Source organism: Elephantulus edwardii, unplaced genomic scaffold, assembly GCF_000299155.1.
Source record: "Elephantulus edwardii isolate Elephantulus edwardi_28Jun2011 unplaced genomic scaffold, EleEdw1.0 scaffold00171, whole genome shotgun sequence".
Lineage (NCBI taxonomy): Eukaryota > Metazoa > Chordata > Mammalia > Macroscelidea > Macroscelididae > Elephantulus > Elephantulus edwardii.
The window spans coordinates 4,327,875-4,342,538 of NW_006399921.1; the positions used below are offsets into that span (position 1 = coordinate 4,327,875).

The 14,664-nt window shown below is 41.0% G+C and overlaps 1 protein-coding gene across 2 annotated transcripts in view; it reads right to left on the minus strand.

Annotated features, from left to right (window-relative positions):
* TBCEL (tubulin folding cofactor E-like) overlaps positions 1–4,234 on the minus strand; it is a 112,707-nt gene extending 108,473 nt beyond the window's left edge. The window contains exon 1 of one of the 2 annotated variants that reach the window (XM_006895610.1): positions 4,015–4,193. The gene's annotated coding sequence lies outside the window, so the exon portion shown is untranslated. Of the gene's footprint in view, positions 1–4,014 lie in introns of both variants that reach the window. The other variant, XM_006895611.1, reaches the window with a different exon arrangement.
* Between the last annotated feature and the right edge of the window lie 10,430 nt (positions 4,235–14,664).

The window sequence follows — 14,664 nt, forward strand, 5'->3', positions numbered from 1 at the left end:
AATCTTATTTTCCTCAAAATTCTAACTGTGTAAGTATCTGCTTTACAAGGACAAGTGTGAAAACAAAATTAAAAGGAGAAAAGAGCTTGCTATAGGTGGACATACTTAAGAAACGAGAACTTAAATAAAAACAACACAGACACAATCACCCAGAGTAAAGTCTCTACAACTGTTTATTAGCAGGTACAAATTATTCCCAGGGGAAAAAAATCAATTAATTAAATCTTCTTTCAAATTCTAAATACCTACCACAACAAGAGAATCCTTTTCTTTAAAGTTTTCTTTAAAGCTATTTTTTAATTTTTTTATTAAGTATTTAAAATATTTACTTAAGAGATAGTTTTAAAAGATGTTAACATGTTAACAAAGCACCTGACATAAAAAACCATGATATATAGTCAAAGAAATATATATCTTCTTTTTTTTTAAAAAAAAAATTAGAGGATCCTTTCATGAGATGGCTATCCAAACTACAGTATGACCTCACTATTTACATATATGCATTTCATCCCCGAAATTTCTGGCAGCCGGAAGTCCAGGCTGGGTTTAGAAGGGGTCGTGGTACTAGGGATATTGTTGCTGATGTTAGATGGATCTTGGCTGAAAGCAGAGAATACCAGAAGAATGTCTATCTGTGTTTCATTGATTATGCAAAGGCATTTGACTGTGTGGATCATAACAAACTGTGGCTGATTCTGAGAAGAATGGGAATCCCAGAACATTTAATTGTGCTAATACGAAACCTATACTTGGACCAAGAGGCAGTAGTCAGAACAGAGCAGGGTAACACTGCATGGTTCAAAATTGGGAAGGGTGTACGCCAGGCATGCATCCTGTCTCCATACCTTTTCAACATGTATGCAGAGCAGATTATCCTAGAGGCTGGGCTCTATGAGGAGAATTGTGGCATCAGGATTGGTGGAAGATCTATTAACAATCTGCGTTATGCAGATGACACAACCCTGCTTGCTGAAACTGAGGAGGACCTCATGCACTTGCTGCGAAGGGTCAAGGACTGCAGCCTTCAGTATGGACTGAGGCTCAATGTCAAGAAGACAAAGATGCTCACCACTGGACCAATTGGCAGCGTCAGGATGGATGATGAAGAGATTGAGAGTGTTCACAGCTTCAGTTTGCTCGGCTCCACAGTCAACACTCTTGGCACCAGCAGTCAGGAAATCAAAAAGCATATCGCAATGGGAAAGTCTGCTGTTAGGGACCTCTCTAAAGTACTCAGGAGCAACAGTGTCTCTCTGGAGACTAAGGTGCGCCTGATACAGGCCATGGTATTTGCAATCGCTTGTTATGCATCAGAGAGGTGGACAATAACTAGGGAGGACAGAAGGAGAGTGGATGCCTTTGAGCTGTGGTGCTGGAGAAGGGTGCTGAATGTACCATGGACTGCCAGGAAAACAAACAGATTCATCTTGGAGAGGATTATACCAAGCTACTCCTTGGAGGCAAGGATTCTGGGGCTTCGTCTGACATACTTTAGACATGTTGTCAGGAGGGACGGGTCCTTGGAGAGGGACATCATGCTTGGGAAGGTGGAGGGACAGTGCAGGAGGGGAAGACCCTCTATGAGATGGATTGATTCGGTGACTGGGGTAATTGGGATGGGTGTGTCAGAGGCAGTGCGGTTGGCGCAGGATAGAGCAGGGTTTAGGGCTGTTGTGCATAGGGTGGCTATGAGTCGCAAACGACTCGATGGCACATAACAACAACAACATTTCATCCCCTTATGGCTTGTTTTTAAATTCCATATTCCCGACAGTATGAACTAATTCTCAAAAACCGAGCAGCACTATTAGGACAGTCTTTGATATATATCCATAATAAATATATCCATTGATAACTAGGCACATCACTTGACATTCAACTCCATGAAGCAATAGCTACCCAGCAGCTTTTAAAAGGACTTTAAACATAGCAGTATATGAAGCTCTGTCATTTTTCATAGCAACATTCATTAACTTTTACCATAATACTACACATCTAAAGACTTCAACTGTTTTGTAGACAGAAGAAAGCAGCATTTCCACGGGAGGAACTAAGAAGTTGTTAGCTGGCTCAAAGTTATACTTAAATTTATGATTAAGTATAAAGTCTCGAATCCTACACTTAATCACTACAATCACTACATCAATCATGTTGTTTTGTGCTGTTGAGTTGCCTGCAACTCATAGTGACCCTATGTACAACAGACCTAAACCCTGCTCTATTCTGTGCTTAGTCACACAGCAAATACAAAAACAACAAAATAGCCATCATATAAAAATTACTGGAGCCATTAAAGAGCTTAGGATTGAGATGGTTTAAATATGAGAAGAGCAAATCAGTGTTTTTATAACTTTGGAATATTAAAAAAAAGACAACCCTATCTTGTAGTGATAGATCAAATAAACAAAATAGGCATCTGATATGTGTCGACATAACAAAAGCTAGAATAAATTCAAACACATACATTTTCAAGATTTTGTCAAATTAGGCAGTATTAAAATATCAAAGAGTAAGATTATGGTACATTGAAACATAAAGGGCCAAGTATACATGTCCTAAACATCTGAACAATTTAGGTACCTGGCTCTCCAACTCCCACCACTGACACAAACAAACTGCCTCTTCTGACTCACCCATTTTTGTTCTCTAGAAACCTGCAACATGAGAACACTAATTGAAGCCAAATAAATGTGTCTTGGAGACAGTGTTTTTCAAATAGCAAGTTGTAACCCAAAAATCAATAAAAGAGTGCATCTTGGTCAGTTTTGGTTAATGGAAAAGAATGGACTACAATGGAAAATTATCACAGTACATCACATTTAATAAGGGTATATATTATTTTGTTTAATTGTTATGTATAGGTATGTACTAGATCATAACGAAACGTGTACTTATGTGGGGCAAGAGAGAAGAAAATACTGGAAAGCTACTCCCCTAGAGATACAGGTCTAGGGCCTCAGGATAGAGAAGCTGAATTCTTTTCACCAGTTCTTAGCACCTGCACAGTCTCTTACTTGAACCCTTGAAAATCAATTTGGCAGGAGAGGGTGCTGGGACAAGATCCTGCTATGCCTGTATTTTGGCCAGAAAGGATTGCTAGCTTGCCACCCCCGCCTCCCCAGCCCTAACTAGGTAGCTGCCTACAAGTTCCCTGTAGCTTAGCAACCTTCAAGAGAGCCCTGCCAAACTTCACAAACTGTAAACAGTTCAATTGTCTCAGCAAACTTTACTTAGTTACAGCTTTTAGCTATGTCTCTGTAGATGGTAGTTTGAAGACTTCTTCCTTCATTAATTATCCGAGTGTCTTCCTAGAAGACTTGGACTATTATATACATTTTCAAAGAAGCGCCACACAGATCTTTTGATTCTTCTCAAAGATACCAGGACATGCACCCTTTTCCTAGCTTCTATCTCATTCCAACTCCTTCACCCTCTGCACGTCCCGAGTTGGGGCAAATCTATTCTCCCCAAAACCCTGATTCAACTACTGCATCCCTCCTATCCTTATACCAACCCCTAGATGAAATCGGTCTTAGAAGCCTAGGTAAGTTCCCCTCCCCGCTTTTGTCCAACTGGCCTTGAAGACCCTTGCCCAGGGTTGATTCAATGGTCCAGAGACAAGGTTCCTAGGTCTCCAGGAGTTCTGGGCACGTGCCCATCTCAGCTTGAGGACATCTTCTCATCCCCCACGTCCCTTAAGCAGACTGAGAGACCTTGGCTGTCCCAGAAACTCTGGCAAGCTCCTCATCCCCCGCTTCTCCATGCTCTGGACCAGCCTCTGCCTCCTTCCCCAGGGACACCCGCTCCGCCACCTCCCGGATCAGGCCCAGGCCAGACCCCAGGGCAGGATGCCCGACCCTCCAGCTGCCTCGGGCAGACACCCTCGAGCTCCGGGTTTCCCCCGGGCTTCGTCACACTGCGCCTTAGCTGGAGCGGCCTTCCCCGCCTGAGCTCCGAGGGGAGAGCCTGGGGCCTCGAGAACCGGCACAGCCGGCAGGCCTGGGCTCCACTCACCCCTCAGCCCGGGAGGCGGGGGAGCTGCTGCGGCGGCTCCTCCGGCTGTTCCTCTCCTCCCCCCTCCCGGCCTCCGCCGTCGCCGCCACTCAGCCTCCGGCCTGGTCCCAGCCGGCCCCGGCCCGGCTCCGCTTCACCTCGGCCCCCACTCCGACCGCCGGAGCCAAGTGTCCTGCATTGACCCGGAAGCAGCTCTCACGGTCCAACAACAACACGTGACCCCGCCGCACGTGTCACATCCGTGCGTGAATGGGCGGAGGCACGGATGGAGCGAGTCCTCGCCAACCCAGCTGGGTTACCATGGTGACGAGGGTGGCTGTACTGGCCCAGTCTTTGCCAGAACCTTTACTCATTCCCTTCTCTGGCTCATCTATTTGAAGTGACACCTCAGGTGTAAAAGAGGAGTACAAATTGGCACATCAGAGTGAAATAGGGACATGGCAGAGCAGAGCCTGGGGCGGCTGAGAGGCTAGCCTTACAGAAAGGAGCATTGCCCTGATCCCAGGATCCTGACTTTTTAACCAATTTTCTCTATGACCATTATGAAGTCACTTATTGTTTCTGGCTTCAGCGTCCTTGTCCATAAAATAAAATTATAAAAATTATACAAAATGATGGTTGGGTTTTCTCTAATAAGACACCACAATGCTTTCATATCAGATTGTGGAACTGCCTCCGTACTTCATAGGTCCCCTTTGCAAGGCTTATGGCATCATGACTTTTTAAATATACTCCAACACTAATGTAATAATTGGTGATGTGAGCCGCCGTGTGTTTCACCCTCATCTATTTGTTTTCTTGGCAGTCCATGATATGTTCAAGACTCTTCTCCAGCACCACAACTCGAGGGCATCCTTAGTCATTGTCCAACTCTCTGAAGTATAATAAGTAATTGAGAAGACCATGGCCTGGATTAGGCGCACCTTAGTAGTAGACTGACATTGTTGCTCCAAGTCTCTCCTTAGAGGCTAGGATTTTGAAGCTCTGCCTCACTTACTTTGGGCACGTGGCCACGAGAAGGACATCATGTTCGGAGGGTGGACAGACAGCACAGGAGAGGAAGACCCTGGATGAGATGGATTGATACATTAACTGGAGCAATGGGGGTTGGTGTGTCGGAATTAGTGAGACTGGTTCAGGACAGGGAAGGGTTCGGAGGTGCTAAACATAGGGTCGCTATACATCGCAGGCAACTAAATGGCAAATAACAATAACATACTATGACAGGTTTGGAAGCAGGAGTGGCATCCACTGCCTAAGTAACATGCCTCGAGAAACTCTATGACCTTCGATAAATGTCGATAGAGGGGCTACAGGCCTTTTGTTCATAGGATCACTATGAGTCGTGCTCAACTGAAAGGCAGTCAACAACAAGCTGCTGTGGAGTTGACTCTGACTCATGGAGCTTCCTGGACCTGTGTCATCTTCATAATCGTTCGTATGCTTGAGTTCAAATGTTGGGGCTATTTTCTAGGGCCTTCCAACTTAGAAGCTCATCTTCCTGCACTTTATAGGGGGAAAAAAAGGAGGCTCCAAGCCTTTTTGTTCATAGGGTCACTATGAGTTGTGCTCAACCGAAGGCAGTCAACACTAACAACAACAATTTTCAGAAATAGATTATCAGGCTTTTCTTCCTAGTCTGCCTTAGACTGGCTGCTCACATTGAAACCTGTCCACATAGCTTTCAATAGGTTTAGGTTTCATATGAGAGTTCACATGAGTAGGATTACGTGTTCTGGGATTCTCAGTCTTCATTTTAGTCATAAATTGTTATGATCCACCTAGTCAAATGCCTTTCTATAGTGAAGAAAGTACAAATAGATATTCTTCTAGTGTCTTTGGTTTCAGCCAGGATGCATCTAACATCAGCAATGAGGCCTCTTCTTTTTTTTGTAGGGGGAGGGGGTTTGGCTATGAATGACTTTTTTAAAAAATTTTTTAGATTTACTTCTTTTTTTATTTTAATTAAAGTTTTGGATTTCCATTCATTCATTGTTGCACACTTTCCTTCCTGCCCATTCCTCCCCCCAGTTTGTTTTCCTCTTTGAAAAGTAAAAATAGATATAGATAGATAGATAGATATAGATAGATAGATAGATAGATGATAGATAGATAGATAGATAGATAGATAGATAGATAGATAGATAGATAGTTATACAATCCCACCCCCCTCCCAGTCCACTCCACTATGCAGCTTTCATTCTGGACTCCTGTCATGACAATACCTAATCATAAATTCCTCCTAAACAGTTCTCTCACTCATCTGTTTCAATGCAGTATACATTATTTATCTCCCCTCAGTGTCCCCCAACTCCAATGTCAGACCCTCTTCACAACAGTGGCACTATGCAATATTTGTCCTTCTGTGGCTAAGGTACTTCACTCACCATAAAGTCCTCCAGGGTAACCAGTTTTGTGAAATATTTCATGAGTTCCTTGCTTTTCAATGAAGCATAGTATTCCATTGTGTGAATATACCAGGGTTTCTCTATTAATTCATTTGTTGATGATGAGGCCTCTTCTAACTAAACCCAGCTTGAACTTCTAGAAGTGCTGTCTATGTACTGTTCTAGCCATTTTTTTTTAAGAACATAATTCACTTTATTTGTTATAGAAAATCCACTAGGTGGTGGCCACAGCTGGAGCCTGAGTCCTCTGCACGGAGACTCTGGTGTGAGTCTTTACAAGATGATCTGTGAATTCCTGGTAGGGAGACTTCGTGAACACCGTCTCTTTCCAGAGATCTGGGGTCAGATAGCTGTAGGTCTTTGAGATGGCATCAAAGGTGGCCTTAGCAAAGTTGCCCAGGGTAGCTGTGCAGCCCCTGGCTGAGGTGTAACAGTCATCAATTCCAGCCATCATCAACAGCTTCTTAGGCACAGGGGCCATTTTTTAATGATCTTCAGCAGTACTTTTCTTGCATATGATATTATTCTATATTTTCATCTTTTTTGAGAATGGAAACAAATACAGATTGTTGCCATTAGTCGGCCAGGAAGCTGTCCTCCAAATTTCCTGGCATAGGCTGGTGCTCATTAACTGTGCTCATGTGAAACCTATACCTGGACCAAGAGTCTGTTGTGGAAACAATATATGGTTTAAAATGAAAAAAGAATAGAATCTCCTACACATAAGGGCTGTGTCCTTTTGCCATATCTATTCACTCTATAGGCTGAGCAAATTAGTCAAGAAGCTGTATTCTATGAAGAAGTATGTGCATCAGAATAAGAGGGGAAATCATCAATATCTTACATTATGCACCACCTTGCTTGCTGAAAATGAGGAGGACTTGAGGCACTTGTTGTAGAAGATCAAAGAATACAGCCTTCAATATGGATTGCATTTCGACATCAAGAAAACAAAAATCCTCACCACTAGATCAATAGGCAGCATCATGACAGATGGAGGAAAGACAAATTGTCAATTATTTACTCTTACTTGGATCCACAATCAATACACTTGATACCACCAATCAGGAGATCAAGAGATGTATCGTGCTGTGAGTTATACTCCACTCAATAGCACCTAACAACAATAAGTGTCCAATGTCATAGTAATGCACAAGCCACCACAATATAACAAACTGACTGATGTGTCATGGGTGTAATAATAATATTGTAGTTGCTAGGTGCCTTCAAGTCTACTATGAGTCTCTCTTAGACACCCTATGAACAATGGATCTGAACCTTGCCCCATGCTGTGCTCATCCTCATAATCTCAGATATACTTGAGCCCATTGTTAAAGTCACTGTGTCAATCTATCCTTTTAAGGGTCTTCTTCTCTTTCAACAATTTTTTCCTTCACCTTTCCAAGCATGGTGTCCTTTACCAAAGACTTTAACCTCCTAACAACATGAGTAAAATACGTAAGATGAATCTTCACCGTTCTTTGCTTCTGAAGAGCACCCTGGCTGCACTTTCTCCAAGAGATATTTGTTTGTTCTTTTGGCAGTCCATGAGGTACTCATTAGACTTCTCCAACACTCAACAGCATTGATTCCTCTTTTGTCATTTGTAGTCATTGGCCAACATTTAGACATGTAACAAATGATTGAAAAGATCATGACTTGAATCAGATGCACTTTAAACTTTAAACTGACATCATTGTTCTTTAACCCCTTGGAGAGGTTCTTGACAACAGATTTACCCAATGCAATATGTATTTTGATTTCTTGACTGCTGTTGCCAAGCAAGATGAAATAATTGACAACATCACTTTTCTTTCCTCTTCTCACCTATTGGTGAGAGATCTTGTCTTCTTGATTCTGAGATGTAATACATATAAAAGTCTGTTGTCTTTGATTTTCTGCAGCAAGCATTTCAAGTCCAATTCATTTTCAGCAAGCAAGAATGCATAACACAAGTTGCTGGTGAGTCTTCCACTAATCCTGATGTCACAGTCTTCTTCATAAAGTCAAGCTTCTTGAATGATTTTAGAATACAGATTAATCAATGAAGAGATAGGATACAGTCCTGTTGCACATCTTTCTTGATTTTAAACCATGCAGTGTTCCCTCACTCTGTGGATGATAGCTTCTTGGTCTGGGTTTTGCCTGAGAATGATTAAGTGTGATGAGATTCCCATTCTTCTCAACATTAACCATAACTTGCTATAATCTATATACTCAAATGCCATAGAGTAATCAATAAGACACAAATAATCATCTATCTGGTATTCTCTGCTCTCAGTCAAGATCTACCTGACAATTGCAATGATATCCCTGATGTCATGGCCTCTTCTAAATCTGGCTTGCATTTATCAAAGTTGTCTATGTACTATTTTTGGATAATATTCCACAGGATTTTACTTGCATTTGATATTAATGGTGTTGTTCAATAATTTTCTCATTCTTTTAGGGTTTTTTTTGTTTTTAAAAATTGTTGTTAATTTTTTTTAATTTCCACATTCTTCTGGATCACCTTTTGGGGAATGAGGATAAATATGGATCTCTTCCCATCAGTTGGTTGGGTAGATATCTTCCAAATTTGTTGGCATAGACTGGTAAGCACATCTGGAGCTGCATCTGTTTGTTGAAAAACTTTGAATGGTATTCCATCATTTCTGGGGTTTTATTTTCTGTGAATGTTTTCAGAGTAGCTTAAACTTCTTCCTTCATCACCACTGGGTTTTGGTCATCTGTTATTTCCTGATATGGTTCTGAGACAGCACATTATTTTTGGTATAGTAACTCTGTGTATTCTTTCCATCTTCCTTTGATGCTTCCTGGATCATTCAGGGTTTTTTCTACAGCGTCTTTCAGTATTGCAACTTGAGACTTGAATTTACTTTTTAGTTCTTTCAGCTGTAGAAATGCCAAACAAGTTCTTCCCTTTTTATTTTCTAACCCCAGCTTTTTGCACATTTCATTGTAATCCTTTGTCTTTTCATACTGCACCCTTTTTACACACCAGGCAATGTACACATGTTATTTCTAATTTTTCAAAACTTCCAAAAGTAGGTCTTTTGTAGAATTGAGAATTGAACTTTAGAGAGGATTATCTATTTACCAAAAGTGACTAAACTTATATTTGAATTCATACCAATCTGGTACAATGTGCTTCTTGTTATACTGTGTGATTGCCTTAGCTCCATACACATTACATATGACTGTTGGGGAATGATTTCTATATACTTCTCATGAAGGAACATACATAGAATGGAGATGGTCCTAGAGAATCCTTAGATAACTTAGCTAGAGTATTCAGAGCTGAACCAGTCTCCATGCAGAAGATGTGTGGGTGTTCATATGATAAGTGTTGAGGAGAGTGTGGGTAGGTTATGGGGTGCATGTTCATCCATGTATTGGTTCCTGGAAAATTCTTAGAAAGGACCCGATTTCCACTTAGCACCAGCAGTTTTCAGGAACTTCCTGTTTTGTTGTTTGTTTTGTTTTATAGGTGTACAGAAAAAAACTAGAAGCAGCACTTTTCTGGTGTCTTAGGTATCTGGTAGTGTACTTACTAAATAAAGTGTTTCACTGCCAACCCAAAGGCAGGTAGTTCAAATTCACCAGCTGCTCCACAGAAAACAAATAGGCAATCTCCTCTAATTCCCCCCTGTGTGATTTATAACCTGTGGAAATCTGCTTGAGGGTCAGTTATCTGTAAGTTCCAACTTGACAGCAATGAATTTGAAGTATGAAGGTTTTTTTAATTATTAGTTTTAAGTGCTAATGACCTTATATGCACCAGGAACATTGGAATGACACCTTCAAACATGGTCATAGGGCAGATCATGAGAAGAGTAGAACTGAGTTATGTATACAGAGGAGGAAGAATAAGGTAGGTGCTGCACAGATACTTTGTTGATTGAGTTATATGTGAGCTCAGGGACCTTGATAAGGTAAAAAAGACTTAGATGCCCTATGAGAAACTGGAGAAAAAAAAGAAATATGGATCATTACTGCAGGTGACTCAATGGCATACAACAACTGCTAACAAATAGTATTATAATGTGTGTAAATAGATGCAGAAATATTTTATGTGACTATGAGTAATCTTTGAGATGTCCTGGAAGACATTTATTGTGCTTTTCCCACATATCCTTCTTTACAGAGGAAGACTCTTAGAGGCAAGATCAAAGTCTCTTTCCATCTCTTGTCTATCTGGACAAAACAGCCCGAATTATCTTCTAAAACTCCATTCTGATCGTATTATTTCCCAGAACTGAAAACCCTTCTGAGACGTCCCACAGCTCTCAGAAAAAAAATCCAGTTATTAACGCTTTACAAGGCTCCATAATCTGCTGCTCCTGCCTTTGTCACCTCTTGCTGTACATCTTATCTGCATACAATGTGGCAGTCACTAGCTAACTACGTTAAACATTCAGTTCTTCCATTAACACATGCCAGTTTCCTCAACATTATAAATGAAAATAAGACTATTGAGATGAGAACTCTTATGCATTTTGCCCAGTTGGGTTGTGCACACAATCAAAACTCTTACACAGTATTGGCGATTGTCATTCATTACTGTAATCTATAGAAGGTAAACAAAAATATAACAAGAACGAGATACTTACAGAAAGCAAACACTGAACAACAGGAACAGATTTGAGAGGAACTGATCCCTTCCATCCCTTCAAGTATGCCACTTAGTATCAGAGAAGGACTCACTTATATGTCTAAATAGAGACCATCTCATATTACCCATGTCCATTTCCGTGTCACCAGGCAGGCATACCACAGACCAGGTGTCAGCAGATCTCTTTCTCTTTCTCCTCCCACAGATGCATCATCAGCTCAGGTCAGGTATGGCACAGCTATCTTTGTTCTCTCTTTTGCTGAGGTGGTGGTTTTTGTGTTTCTTTTTTTGTTTTTTGTTTTTTACTAAATCTGAACACCTATGCTTACTGGGCCAGCTCTCAACCAGCTTAGGACAACAGTAGGGCAATGCTAAGATAAAGCTGGTTTTACAACAGCTTTCAAGTCAAAGCCATTTTACAAGGCAGCTCAATATAGTTTGTGTTCAAGTCTTTGCTTCTTAGATTGCCTCCTGCCTGAGGTGTCCAGAATGCTTTAACTGCAGCTGCTACTCCAAGCACTGCTCTGTGGTACTCCCCAAAGCATTTTTTTTTCTTCACTGTTGCCAGTTCATTGTTATACAATTAATTTGTACTAGATTTGCATCACAGTTCTTTGAGGAGATCTTGGGAGTTATAGAGGTAGGGAACTCTTCCTTCTCCTGTGTCCAAAAGACACTCTTCCCTCTTGGATCCTGGTGTTTATTAGTCAGGAAGTTCTGTCTGAGCATGAAAGTTCTGGGGGAGTTATCATTAACTGGGTAGCTCTCCCCTCAGCCTATTCTGGGAATGAGCAAAAGGTAAATCCTGCACGTTAAGTAAGAGCAAAGCAGTTAATCAATCATTTTGGTACTAATCCAAGGTCAGAATCATATGCTGCATTTTAGTCATCAATACTAAAGAAAGAAGTTCAATCAGCACATGAAGGTATTGGCAAACACACAGCCACAGAAATTGATAGAATTCCAGTTGACGTGTTGCAACAAACAGATACATCCCTAGATGTGTTCACCAGTCTCTGCCCCAACAAATATGGAGGTTACTGGGACAATTGATTACAAGAGATCCATATATATTCCCATTCCCAAAAAAGGTGATTCTAATTCTGAAAACTACCGAATATAATTAATATCACATACAAGTAAAATCCTATTGACAATTATTATAAAACAGCTAGAACAGTACATCCACAAGAAACTTACAGAAATTCAAGTTGGATCCAGAAGAGGCATGGTACAAGGGTAATCATTGCTGATGTCAGTTGAATGTTGGCAGAGAATACCAGAAAGACATTTGCTTGTGTTTTATTTATTATCCAAGGCATTTAACTGTGTGGATCATTACAGATTATGGAGAACACTGAGAAGAATGGAAATCTCAGAAAATTAAATTGTGCTCACCTGAAACCTCTACAAGCAATTATTGGAACAGAACAAAAGTCAGGAATATGGGAAGACAAATATGAAACTAAATATTAAAAATTAACCAAATGCTATATCAGGTTATGAGGGAGGCATAGATACAAGCTGAAATTTCCCCTGAGACAGATCACAGGGGTCAAGCGCCAAGGCAGACCTAAAGGCATTTTCACAATTCTTAGATTGTATTTTCTAACCCTCCCTCCTGAGATAAGCATAAGGTTGACAATAGAGAAAAACTCAGCTTCATTTGCAAAAGATTTCTCTTTGTGATTTAATTCTTGGTGATTCTCAATAAAGCCACAGAAAGGCATGGCTTGAGGGCTTCTGTCTTCTAGCTGTTGCCTGCTCAGGCCTTTACCTCCTCCCTGTTTTGTCCTAGTGTCCCCATCTCTTCTTTGTCCTTGGTTTACAACACAGGAAAGTTGTATTCCAGGCTTGTAGACTTTCTCTATACCTATTCATTCTGGGAAAGTCTTTAGTTAGGGACCTCTCCAAATTATAAAGGACTAATGATGTCAGTTTAAGAACTAAGGTGCATCTGATTCTGGCTATGGCCTTTCCCATTAGTTGCTATGCATCTGAGAGCTGGGCAGTGAATAGGGATGACAGAAAAAGAATTTATATTTTTGAACTGTGGTGTTGGAGAAGAGCACTAAATATTTCATGGACAGTCAAAAGAAACAAATATATCTTGGAGAGGGTACAGCCAGAGTGCTCTCTGGAGAAGAGAATGGCATTTTGCTAGGAGGGGTTGTTCCTTGGAGAAGGACATGATACTTGGAAGGGTGGGGGACCAGTGAAGGGGAGGAAGACCCTCGACCAGGTGTATTGACACGGTGACTGCTGCAGTGGGCTCTCGGTGTCAGGAAGTGTGAGGATGAGTTGTACTTGACTCAAAAGCACCTAACAACAACAACAACATTCACTCTGTTTGCTAAGCAAATCATTCAAGAAGATGGACTATATGAACAAGAATGTGCCATCAGGATTGAAGAAAGATTCATCAACAACCTGAATTATGCAGATGACACAATCTTGCTTGCAATAAATGAAGACTTGAAGCACTTACTGCAGAAGACCAAAGACTGTAGCCTTCAGTATGAGCCTACCAAGAATGCAAGAATCCTTACTACCTGAGTAACAGGCAACATAATGACAGATGGAGAAAGGATGGAGAAGGACATCATGTTCAGAATGGTGGAGGGACAGCATAGGACAGGAAGACCTCAAATGAGACTGATTGACACTGTACCTGGAGAAATGGGTTTAGATGTGACAGAGTCAATTAGACTGGCTCTGGTTAGGGCAGGCTTCAGACCTGTTGTATATAGTGTTAACTATGAGAAGCCAAAGCTAAAGGAAGAAACCAAGAAATCAAAGAGCTAAACAGAAAATTTCAAAAGACAGCCCGGGACCATAAAACAAGATACTATAATGAAATGTGCAGAGAGCTGGAGTCAGAAAATCAAAAGGGATGAACTCGCTCAGCGTTTCTTAAGCTGAAGGAGCTGAAAAACAAATTGAAATCACGGGTGGCAATACTTAAGGATACTTTGGGCAGTATATTAAATGATCCAGAAAGTATCAAGACAAGATGGAAGGAATACACAGAGTCACTGTATCAGAAGGAATCGGCTGACACAGAAGAATTTCATGAAATGACATATGAGCAAGAGCCTATGGTGATGAAAGAGGAAGTTCAAATTGCTCTGAAGCAATTGGCAAGAAACAAGCCTCCAGGAGTTGACAGCATACCAACTGACATATTTCAACAAACAGACTCTGCCCTGGATGTGCTCACTAAGTTGTGCCAAGAAATTTGGAGAACAGCCAGCTGGCCCATTGACTGGAAAAGATCGATATTTGTTCCCATTTCAAAGAAAGGTGACCCAACACAGTGTGGAAATTATCGAACAATATCATTGATATCACATACAAGCAAGATTCTGCTGAAAATTATCCAAAAACATTTGGAACAATCTGTCAACAGAGAACTGCCAGATGTGCAAGCTGGATTTAGAAGAGGTTGTGGTACTAGGGATATTATAGCTAATGACAGATGGATCTTAGCAGAAAGCAAAGAATACCAGAAGAATGTTTATCTGTGATTCATTGACTATGCAAAGGCTTTTGACTGTGTGGATCACAACAAGCTGTGGCTGACTCAGAGAAGAATGGGAATCCCAGAACATTTGATTGTGCAAATTT